This window comes from Oncorhynchus gorbuscha, linkage group LG04 (assembly GCF_021184085.1).
Source record: "Oncorhynchus gorbuscha isolate QuinsamMale2020 ecotype Even-year linkage group LG04, OgorEven_v1.0, whole genome shotgun sequence".
Classification (NCBI taxonomy): Eukaryota; Metazoa; Chordata; class Actinopteri; order Salmoniformes; family Salmonidae; genus Oncorhynchus; species Oncorhynchus gorbuscha.
Window position 1 is genome coordinate 69,183,533 of NC_060176.1, and position 12,501 is coordinate 69,196,033.

A 12,501-nucleotide genomic window follows, 5' to 3' on the forward strand; every position below is an offset into this window, starting at 1 on the left:
TGTTGAGTATTTTTGTGGTCTCTAATCACGAGGTGTTGTGCTGTATTTGACCACACTCAGTCCAATGGCCAGCTCAGTGTTCCACCCAGCCCCTCTCCCCCTAATGTTCATGCTGTTTTAGGAAAAGCAAGAGTTGATTTCAGACAAATATAACTTGTTTTTAAAAAACAAATATGAAACTAGCCACATCTCTCTCTCTCTCTCTGCCTCTCACTCCCCCTAGTCTGCTGTCACTCAAGTGTTATGGTATTCCTGTGTGCATATTTCATGCCAGTTCACTATGTTGTTAGTGTATGCAGTCTGTGTAGTCAGAAACAGGGGCAGAGCCCCTATGCTGTTCTTTCTTTCTTTTTTCCAATACAATTTTTGTTTTTAAACATGATATTTCAGGCAGCATATGTGTGGAGAAACCAAAGCCAGTGGCATTTCTGTGTTGTAATATTATTGAACTTTTATTTTCACATTCATTTATGGTTATTGCAAGCATTGACAAAAACAATAAAAGCATTTACTCAAAATGTACAATTGGTTTCCCATTTCCATTTCAATTCGGTCAGACTTCATAATGTTCCTATATGTTAAACGGGTAGAGGTTTGGAGTACCATTGCAAGTCCTTCTTAATACATGGTGATAGCTAACTATATAGTGTCATATGGAATTGGCTAATTTCATATTTTCAGAAGACATTTCCTGTTGAACTGCATTTCAAATCATATAACAAATATGTGTAACTGGGAGGATATTCATTGTGTGTATCATGGAAAAGCACGTTTTCCAAACCCTATTTTTGTTAATTAAGCTGGTTGAGTTACTTTACAAAAAAACACAACACCAAATTCTCCCTTTTTACCTGTAGTGTGTTTTCTGAGGTGTAGGTGGTGTTTCTTGATATTGTGTAACCAAAGACACTGAGCATGCTTGATTTGATTTCATATTTTATTTTGGTTGTGGATTTAAAGCAGTTGTATTTCTTCACCTGTTGATCAGTTGTAATGTCATTATTCTGTATTAACGTATATATACTGGTATCTCTAACTGACCCACCCAGTACCTCAGCTAACCTGTTGATCAGCTACTTCTAGTGCAAAGGGAAAACCATACACTTGGACAGTGATGTGGTATTTGCTTAAGGTCCCAACTATTCACTTGGGATTCTTTGATTGACTTACATTGTTTGCGGTTTTCTTTATTTTAGTTGTATCCGTTTAATATATATATATTAATATATATATATATATTAAATATATATAAATGTGTGTGTGTGTGTGTGTGTGTGTGTGTGTGTGTGTGTGTGTGTGTGTGTGTGTGTGTGTGTGTGTGTGTGTGTGTGTGTGTGTGTGTGTGTGTGTGTGTGTGTGTGTGTGTGTGTGTGTGTGTGTGTGTGTGTGTGTGTGTGTGTGTGTGTGTGAATAGCTAAAAATACTTACCAGTCTGTAGTATCTCATGTAGCTTGTATAAATCTGAAAATTGTGGCTGTCTGAAATTAGTGTTTGGAACGCAAGAGCGGCTTTCAGCGGCATAAGCTGGCCTTTGTCGCAACTTGAAGATACGATGTTATTCAATTAAAACCACATCTCTGTATCTCTCGGGACTTGATTCACCTGTATGTAGTGAAAAAGCATGGAACGTGAAATAAAAGTTTATTCTGCTGGGGAAAGGTATTTGTATTTTGCAGAGAATTCAGTAAAGTTACTGGCTTTCTTAGTTATTCCGATGTTTTGGTGTGACTTCATTGTGTTTGTCCATTGCTCTCCATAGGCCCTGTGACTTCATTGTGTTTGTCCATTGCTCTCCATAGGCCCTGTGACTTCATTGTGTTTGTCCATTGCTCTCCATAGGCCCTGTGACTTCATTGTGTTTGTCCATTGCTCTCCATAGGCCCTGTGACTTCATTGTGTTTGTCCATTGCTCTCCATAGGCCCTGTGACTTCATTGTGTTTGTCCATTGCTCTCCATATGCCCTTCACCTTGATACTTAAACATGGTAGACCCAATATGAAGACAGATATGTTGTATATGAAAACAGAATCATTCATTTAATAGTTTACATAATATTTACCAACTGTCACCAGATAATGACTAAATGAATGTGTGGCGTCATTGACATTCTACAAATATTTACATTTACATTACATTTAAGTCATTTAGCAGACGCTCTTATCCAGAGCGACATATAACACAATATGGACAGCATGACATTGAGACAATGAGACATGGCTATGGCATTTCTTGGTTTATTTGGTCCAATTGTACAACATTATGGCACTGAGATTCATGGGAACTCAGAATTCAGACTTTTATTTGACATTTACAACCAAGGTTTGTCTCACTTAACATTAAAATAACATAATTAATCCTAATGATACATTTAGCCAGTTAACATACATTTATTCGGAGTATTTTCAATGAAAAAAATGCAACAAAGAAGACAGTCCGACAATATGAGTGAAATTGTCCACATTTCGGAGACTGAAAAGAATTCCCCCATCGAATTTAATGCAAAAATGGGCCAAAGAGTATGAGCTCTACTAAAGAGCACATAAAAGCCTGAGTGGTCTATAAATAAATATAGACATGCCTGGATACATTGAAGGTGCTTTGTCATATTGAGAATGGTTGTAGAATGGTTGCGGGATGGTTGAAAACGGTGTAATGATACACTATCCCCACCCTTTACCTGTCAGTATAACAAAAAAGAACATATAAAGTGATGCCATTCTATTGGTTTTCCCCTTCACTTCAAAGAGGGAGCTATCTGATCAGCCAACATCAGCAGAAATTAAGTCAATCTGGGGTAATGGTTGTGGGATGTTGCTGGACATTGGCGGAAACTGGAACACAATTTGTAAGTCGCTCTGGATAAGAGCGTCTGCTAAATGACTTAAATGTAAAATGTAAATGTCCAGTCCATACATGGTTGTATAACCTTCATATCAACAAGACATTTCAGAAATATATATTTTTGCTTAAAGTCTATCTAAAATCGATGTGAAAGGGAAATGTAAACCAAAACCGCGTGAAAAGGCATTACACTGCGAAAGGGTTAGGCAAACTGTGCGCAGCGTGAAGCAGAGATGTAAACTTAAACGATATTTTGACTAAACAGAGCACAAAATGAATGATTGCTACCAGAAACCATCGTTATCAATTGCACCCCATATTGGCATGTCTATTTGTATTAATATATATATATATTCACATACATATTGTATATATATATATATATATACACTGTCTCAGAGTACAATAATGCAATAATAGGCTATCGAGTTTATTGATTTAAAAAATAAGGACAGTTTTAGGCCTCAACCTATTTTAATTCCATTGCTACATAGTCTATTTAGTTTGTTCCTACATTTTATAGGTAACCTCGTTTGATTCACATGACTTAAGACTGAGTGAAAGCATATAGGCAAATTCGATAAGGAAAGCACATGCTTTATACGTTGCATAAAAACTGCAGTAACCCGGATTCGCTGCGGCTACTGGGGTTGCTGCGCGTGCAACCTCGGGTGCAGAGAGAGCAATATGTTGGATAGGCAAACACCGCAGGTAAACTGGCCGCTCAAATCAGGGGCTAAAATAAGCATTTTCTTTATAGGATTAACAAGAGAAAGGGGATCTGAAGTTTAATATCTCTATTTGTTTGCACAAATGCTGATTCATTATGTGTAGCCCAAGCTCATTCAAATCTTACTCCCGGGAATAAGGAATGGAACAAAATAAATGACCCTAGTGAATGCATAGCTGAAAGAAGTCAACTGTTGTTAGTTAAAGCAGATTGTTTATCATTTCCGATTAATTGAAATGTTAAAAATGCGCCACACGACCGTAATTCAAAGCATATTAAATCGAAGAAAAGCATAATAAGACTAATGATAACAGTCATATGAAAACACAGAGACATACATTTAGAAAAACATATAATGTCAACATTATGGCTCTGTAAACCTGTTAAAGTCAGACATGAAAAGAATGATAATTAGATTGAGGATATAGGCTATGTAATTTAAGGGGGAAAACACAAGGATGTGTTATTGAGCACTATTTCAGTAGACGTGTGGTTGTCAATCCATATAAATTAATTCGTTCATAAGTTATTTCGATATTTACCGACTTTGAGGTTCGCATGATATTATGCTGTCATGATCTTGTTTATTTCTAAACAATAAATTATCGAAATTCTCCAAAAACTCGTGTAACGTTATTTTCCCACAGCAACCACTAGATGTCGACGTTTCTTAGCGAAGGTACCATCCTACATCCACATCCTCAGTCCAAACCTCTATCTCAACACACACCAACACTGTATTATCGTACTGTATTATCAAAGATACAAATCTTAATTCATATTCGCTAAATAATCTCTAGTCCACGCTATGGACATATTCTGTTCATCAATGTCGAATTCCAAAGTTGAGTATACTGATAAAGAGTAGTATTCCCGGGTCTAATAGTAGCAAAGTAATAATAACTTATGTATATACTCGTGGTAATAATAATTACAATAATAATAATAATATACGTAAAAAAATATATGTTTGTTTGTCTGGTTTACGTAACGTTGCAGCGACATTGAAACTATGACTCACAAATCAAATCACTCTTTCTATCTCGCTTTCTCTCTCTCTCTCTCACACACACACACACACACACACACACACACACACACACACACACACACACACACACACACACACACACACACACACACACACACACACACACACACACACACACACACACACACACACACACACACACACACACACAGAGCATCCTAATGTATCTCTGATAAAAGCCAGTTTCGTTATAGTGAGATTAATTCATTTAAAAAACGAATGCTTTAGATGTATAATTTGTATGAATATAAATAACAAGGGTGAAATTATATGTTGCATGGGTGAGTTTTGGTCAAAACTGACAGCACAAGAGGCAAAATCAACGCAATCTCTAAAGAAAATGCCATACCTGACCATTACTGTAATTTGAATGCAGATGAAAATATAAAATATTGGCAATATTTTCTAGTTGGAAGGGATAAGATTGAAAATAGTATGAGTGGCTACAAATGATTGTCCTCTCTTTACCAGTATAGGCCTCTCTTTACCAGTATAGGCTGACCGTGTATGTGTGATAGGTAATGAGGATAGTCCATGTTTACCACAAAATGGAAGGCTGGTGATTTAGATAAGCCTACTCATGATCTAGCTCTAATATGAAGTCTAACGTGTCAGACAGAAATATGCATTACGCATTCGATAATTGATTGACCGACCACATTAAGATTATAATGGCTTTATCTTTCGGAAATATAGATTCGAAGTATAGGCCTATATGATTTTTTCTATTTGCTAAATGTCAACAGTTTCTTCTCTTTCATCACATTCCTCCATCTTAGGTATAAGATACTGGAATACATTTGACATTTTAGTCATTTAGCAGACGCTTTTATCCAGAGTGACTTACAGGAGCAATTATGGTTAAGTGCCTTGCTCAAGGGCACATCGCCAGATGTTGCACCAAGGCGGCTCGGGGATTCGAACCAGCTACTTTTCGGTTAGGTCTACTGGCCCAACGCTCTTATTGGCTACATGCCACCACAAGTATTCAATGGCTATCCATTTTGACAGCTATCCGTGGCAATTCAAATGACAAATAGGGAGCCTAATTGCTTTTGTCTAAAAATAAAATCTAAATTCAAATGGCTCTCATTTTTCTAAATTTTGCTATAGACCTTGTTCGGCCTGTAGCTCAAGACTAAGTTGTAAATATGTATTATTAGTGTGATTGGAAATTGGAACCGCACCTTATGCTTATCTAGGTCACATATAGCTGTCATTCCTCATTGTACATATTGATCCAAGTGCGTCACACTATTGAATTATAGCCTACAAATTCGCAAAATGTGGTTAGGTTTTAAAGTGGCAAAAGCAATAATTGATGTGCAATAATCCTAAAACGTTGTAGCCTATGCATGCAACCCCATGTATGTTTGTCAAGACAAATTACTTGTAGATCCATGACAGCATGCAGCCTCTTCGGAGGGAAAAATCTTTACGTGTGCCCGTCTGACCACTTCTATTGGGTGACACATCAGACGAGCAGTTTGGGAGCAAGGTTCACTTGTGGAGGAGGCTGAGTTACACGAGTAGAGGGAGTACAGCATCTCCAACCGGCTCGCACAATCAATTGCGCTGGAAAATTGGCGTCGACTTGATTGAGAGCGCGTGCATAGCCTGCCAGGAAGATTTGAATGGTGATGTAAAATATAAGGGTAAGTTAAACGTGTCTCACTTACTTTAGATAACGTGTTGCGATTCGATTTTATACAGCAAAACACTCATTCTAAAATAATACTTGTTTTGTGATTTAAAAAACGATAACGGCTACAAAAAAAACAACAATTAGCTACTTAAAGACAAATGTTAATAAGTCTGCGTTTCTTGCTTTCAGTATGTGTGTGTGTGTGTGTGTGTGTGTGTGTGTGTGTGTGTGTGTGTGTGTGTGTGTGTGTGTGTGTGTGTGTGTGTGTGTGTGTGTGTGTGTGTGTGTGTGTGTGTGTGTGTGTGTGTGTGTGTGTGTGTGTGTGTGTGTGTGTGTGTGTGTGTGTGTGTGTGTGTGTGTGTGTGTGTGTGTGTGTGCTTTTGTGTGGCCGCGCGCGCGCTCTCGTAAACGCCTCCTGTGTGCGCATCATCACCCTATATGAAATGCCACCTTTACCTAGCCTACAGAAACATAGCTACTGTAAGGTGCGGTAACACTTAACATTAATCAGATCCTGCAAATGAGATCTAGTTAGTGTAACCTAATCTCGAGCACAATCTCTTGAAGTATAGTTTATTGAAGTTGAAATAAATCCAGCTATTCTCATCATTATCATAGATCTGAATCCTATTGTTTGACCACTAGAGTTCTACTCTTTGTTAATACATTTCCTACATTTATATTATTATATTTGACCATTTTACATGATTATTCAACTAACAAACGTTCTGTATTTCCTATTTTTTAACGCACTCTTTTTTCTAAATAGTATTTTTCATGACATGTGAAATTCGTATAGGTTACTGCTTGTAGGTGGGCATCAGTGTCCATAAATACGCATTGCAATCACCATGACCTAATTCAAAAGTAATAGCATGGAAAACGAAGCAAAGAGAAAAGTACATCAAATGCAAATCTACCTTTTACATATGTATCAATGTTAAAATAATACGCACGCTGGAACCAACTGCGTCGAAGCATTGAGAATGGCAGAGCAGGTCGTCTCATTATGCACAGGCGATTTCCCAGGCAGAACCCTTGGTTTCTTCACTTCATGTTTCCGATCCGTACCGCTCACACACGCTCCGAGCTTCGTCAAAAACAAACAAGGCAATGTTCGCTTTCAAAACGGCAATCAAATACCCAAGAACCGGTGGGGGGAATTACTCCCACAGCGGCAAGATGGTAAGCTGGATTTGCATATTTTGATGCACTAATTTCCTTGATGTATTTAAATATGGTTGCACGTAGCTGATATGCTTGTCTACGTCATTGAACGTGACCTCGCTGTTAAACCAAAACGTGAATCCGGGTGAATCAAATGGATACGCCTGCAATTAGGCGGGGAAAGACTAAGAAAGAGAGCCGTAGAAAGAGCCGGCAGAAAGAGAGCCGTAGGAAATGACTTTTCCCTGACATACATTTAGTGTTTCACCAAACACGAACTATTTAACAAGGAATTTGAACCTCATGGATAAATATGTTGATAATAACTGATGATGATAATAATAATAACAATAACACGAATTGCAATATATTACATGACTTTTTATTACTTGTTGAAACTTGTTAGTAACAATATCAGTATTACCGTAGGGTTTAGCTAGCCTACATATTTGGCAGCCCAGGCACATCATGCCACGTGGTCCTTGCACAATTTGAATGGTGATGTATAATATAAGTGTAAGTTAAACAATATAGGCTAAATAACGTTTTAGAACACTTTGTTCCATCATATAGCTAGATCTTCTGAAATTAATTATCACAGGTTCAATTCGTACAACATTGGTACAGGTCCTGTCATCACAGTGTGTGTGTGTGTGTGTGTGTGTGTGTGTGTGTGTGTGTGTGTGTGTGTGTGTGTGTGTGTGTGTGTGTGTGTGTGTGTGTGTGTGTGTGTGTGTGTGTGTGTGTGTGTGTGTGTGTGTGTGTGTGTGTGAGAGAGTGAGTGGGAGAGGTGTGTGAGAGTGAGAGAGAGAGAGAGAGAGAGAGAGAGAGAGAGAGAGAGAGAGAGAGAGAGAGAGAGAGAGAGAGAGAGAGAGAGAGAGAGAGAGAGAGAGAGAGAGAGAGAGAGAGAGAGAGAGAGAGAGAGAGAGAGAGAGAGAGAGAGAGAGAGGGAGGGAGAGAGAGAGAGAGGGGGGGGTGTAGTCTATGCAAACGAACATATCTGCTCAGGTGAAGGCTAAAGTACGGACCAAAAACATTTTGAGTGGAGTTATAAAATGTTTTCCCCACAGATTTTACTTTATTACTGACGACCTTCATTCTTGGTTTGGGATTGTATCATCCCACATTATTTTCATACTTTTGTCTGAAGTACTGGAAATGCGTTCCGTTTGTCATAACGCGTTGTAAATGCGTTCCGTTTGACATAACGCGTTGTAAATGCGTTCCGTTTGTCATAACGCGTTGTAAATGCGTTCCGTTTGTCATAACGCGTTCAAGGAAGGCCTGCAGCAAATTCATTCATTACCGACCGCGATCACTTCTGGTCTGGGAACGGGTGAGAGTCCACGCCAAAATACGAACAATGCCTCTTCAGTTCGTGCCCAACAAAAGAGCGAGGGAACTTATTTGAATTTCAGAGCACGTCCTTTCTTACACAGAAGAGTGGACTAACCCCCCCCCCCCCTCAAAAAAAAGAACTTGCAGACTCTCAGAGCTTCAATTGTGCACTCTTTATTTGGTGCTGTAGATGTTATGGGAAAGTTCTCTCTCTCGCTCACTCTCCCCCCCGCCCCCTCCCTCTCAATCTCTCCTTCTCTCATGTGCTTGGAATATGCTCAGGGTTAACTCAGAGCAACCGAAGCACGCGTAATGAACTGAGTATTAGCGGCAATTTTAAAGGAAGGGACGGCCGTGGAAGGCTGGATATTTGGCGGACTGTCCAACGGGTCCCACACAGCATGTCTCTTATCTGGGATGGTTTCTGATTGCATATGCCGATTGCGGCGATGCTTCTCGCGCAGTTTGAGAAAGTAAGTGCAACTTTGGTGATTATCCTTCCACTGTGCGTAAAGCCAATGCAATTTGATGTGCTTAAAGCCAATGCAATTTGATGTGCTTAAAGCCAATGAAGTCTTATGTGCGTAAAGCCAATGCAGTCTTATGTGCGTAAAGCCAATGCAGTCTGATGTGCGTAAAGCCAATGCAGTCTGATGTGCGTAAAGCCAATGCAGTCTGATGTGCGTAAAGCCAATGCAGTCTGATGTGCGTAAAGCCAATGCAGTCTGATGTGCGTAAAGCCAATGCAGTCTGATGTGCGTAAAGCCAATGCAGTCTGATGTGCGTAAAGCCAATGCAGTCTGATGTGCGTAAAGCCAATGCAGTCTGATGTGCGTAAAGCCAATGCAGTCTGATGTGCGTAAAAGTTAGAGTGAAGTTGAATGACTCCGCGAATAATAGATAACATTAATTAGGTTCTTATCGACTAGTGGACGTGATGTGGGCCTATATAAATATGTTGTTCTAGCCGAGGAAGACCATCTAGGTTATGATTAGTGTTTAGGCAGGTCGGAAGTATGTTTGGGCAGTTCGGAGGTGTAGTTCAAGGCAGTGCTTCGTTGGACTAGTGCTCCTCCCTGGCACATACATGTTGACACGTTCGTTTATTTTGTAGCCTACTGAATTAACTGAAATAAATAAGCAGGATGAAAACTCGGAGCTTTATTCAGACTGGTGGCATGAGCTTGTCGCAACCTGTCACACTCCCAGCGCAACAGTAGCCAACGCCTCTCAATACATTGGGCCATAGTGAACATTGCGCTATGACACGTTTTGTTAGTAAAAGGTAGGCTATGTGATGGAAGTTAAAACGGCCAGCTGTGATTCTTAACTAACTGTGAATTAAATATCTTAAATAGCTCCGAATAGTTTAGCCTGGTCAAAGTGAATGTAGGCTACATCGTATGCGTATTGTGTAGGTTCTCTGTATCATATCGTGTAAAACATACTTAATTTCTCTCTTGAAGGCTACAGTACAGTGGGCTAATTGTGAAAAAGTACAGTGGGCTAATTGTGAAAAAGCTACTATGGGTTTGTGTGTACTACATAATGATCCAACTCGTAATGCCCAAGCAAACTTAATCAAATAAACGAATAAAACAAATTCACTCATTAGAAAGTTAACATTATTGGTTTGAATTAGTTTAATTACATATCACAATCATAAAATATCACAGTGATCGTCTATTACCATGTCAAACAGTGTTATACATTGTCAAATGTTCCGGTTAATACGGACATATGTTCTTCAGAGGGAAAATAACAACGACTTACTATCGGTAATCAATGCATTACTGTAATCAAGGCATTACTGTAATCAAGTCATTACTGTTCTTTAAAGTGACAGAATGACACAAACCTACAGTATAGGATCACAGTTGCTAGTCTATGTTTCATGACAGATGTTGTATGTTGTATGACGCACCAAAAGGCTATGGTGGGGGAAAACTAGACTTTTATGTTTACAAACACACTTCTGTTCAAATTGAGAAATAGTATGAATGGTAACATTAGGTCAGAACTATTGGGAAACTTCAATTACCTAATTAGCCTACTTTGGTACTGTTAAAATTGTATGTTGGGGTGTTTGATAAGACGAATGCTTGGTTGAGGCCTGTGTAGCATACGTTCCAAACTGTAAGAGAAATAGATTTAGGAAATGTAGGTTTACCCTGAACCTACCCTGATTTACAAATCGATTATTCTAACTATATTCTACAATATTCTACATGATTGGATCGAGTCTGCTTGCTTGGTGCATTCTTGGAGGGTCCTTTTGTTAGCCTTCAAATGTCAGTTGAATCAACTGGTGTCACTTTGAGGGAACGTTAATGTAAAGCTAACCATGGACGCTTTAATTCAACTAAAGTGCAGTCAGATTTGAACCGCGTGACATGTGAGTAATAATTGCACAGGGCTGGGTTTTATATAATTTAGAATTAAGAAGTGTTTTGTCTGAGCAGCTGGATGGATGCCTTCCCACCTATTTGGTATCTCTCCTCCTAGCACCTGAACGACATGTTTCTATAGGGCCAATACTATAACACGGTGAGCACCTGAACGACATGTTTCTATAGGGCCAATACTATAACACGGTGAGCACCTGAACGACATGTTTCTATAGGGCCAATACTATAACACGGTGAGCACCTGAACGACATGTTTCTATAGGGCCAATACCATAACACGGTGAGCACCTGAACGACATGTTTCTATAGGGCCAATACAATATAAGGTGAGCAGCAACAACACAGGTGAACAGGTGAATGGGACGACGTAGATGGAAATGCTAAACATTTTAGCGAATGTGTAATGATTGTAGGCTATAGGGCCTAGACTATGTGCAGTGAATTAGCCATTGTTAAGAATACATATCACTAAATTAATAGCGCTGATGAAGGACTACAACATTTACATTTACATTTAAGTCATTTAGCAGACGCTCTTATCCAGAGCGACTTACAAATTGGTGCATTCACCTTATGACATCCAGTGGAACAGTCACTTTACAATAGTGCATCTAAAACGTCACGTTTTTGTGCAAATCACATATGCTAATCCATTCAGCATTGTATTGTTTTACCTTACATTTGGAACCTCAATTATTATAACGTGGAAACATCTTGTTTAGTTATTGGCATCAAAATATCAGTGTATTGTAGCCAAACACCTTTATAGAACGTCGTTGCTGATTATCATTGGATATCTCTCTGCCTCTCTGCTCCCTTCTGCCCCCTCTCTCTCAATTCACACACACACACACACACACACACACACACACACACACACACACACACACACACACACACACACACACACACACACACACACACACACACACACACACACACACACACACACACACACACACACACACACACACACACACACACACACACACACACACACGCACTCTGAGAATTCTTGCAAAAACATCATAAAGAAGGCTATATATATATATGGGTAAAGGCATTGTCATACAGCCTTAGCTCCTATAGTCTAAAAACACGTCCGTGCATGGAAACATATCGTTAATAGTTAGGACTATGTTCTTGAATATTTATATGTCCTACTATGTCTGATAAATATGTACATTGAATGTTTGATACATAGACAAGATAAAACATGTTATGTGTGTGACTGTGCAGAAAAATGAATGCCTATTTGACAATGCGACATTGCCAGTATAGCCTACCTGGTAACCATTGTAGTTTATACATCGGTCACGA

The 12,501-nt window shown here is 39.1% G+C and overlaps 2 long non-coding RNA genes across 4 annotated transcripts in view; one reads left to right on the top strand and one right to left on the bottom strand.

Annotated features, from left to right (window-relative positions):
• Window positions 1-1,301: 1,301 nt before the first annotated feature.
• LOC124034588 lies at window positions 1,302-7,466 on the bottom strand. Of its 2 annotated transcripts, none has more exons than XR_006838593.1 (2): window positions 7,225-7,466; window positions 1,302-2,678 (listed from the first exon to the last, which is right to left on the bottom strand). It is a non-coding gene; the product is annotated as an uncharacterized LOC124034588 (long non-coding RNA). The 2 variants fall into 2 exon arrangements; XR_006838592.1 differs by having other exon boundaries at window positions 7,189-7,466.
• LOC124034587 overlaps window positions 6,100-12,501 on the top strand; it is a 96,805-nt gene continuing 90,403 nt past the window's right edge. Inside the window, exon 1 of one of the 2 annotated variants that reach the window (XR_006838591.1) lies at window positions 6,100-6,278. This is a non-coding gene — a long non-coding RNA (uncharacterized LOC124034587). Of the gene's footprint in view, window positions 6,279-8,985; window positions 9,247-12,501 lie in introns of those variants that run through there. The other variant, XR_006838590.1, reaches the window with a different exon arrangement.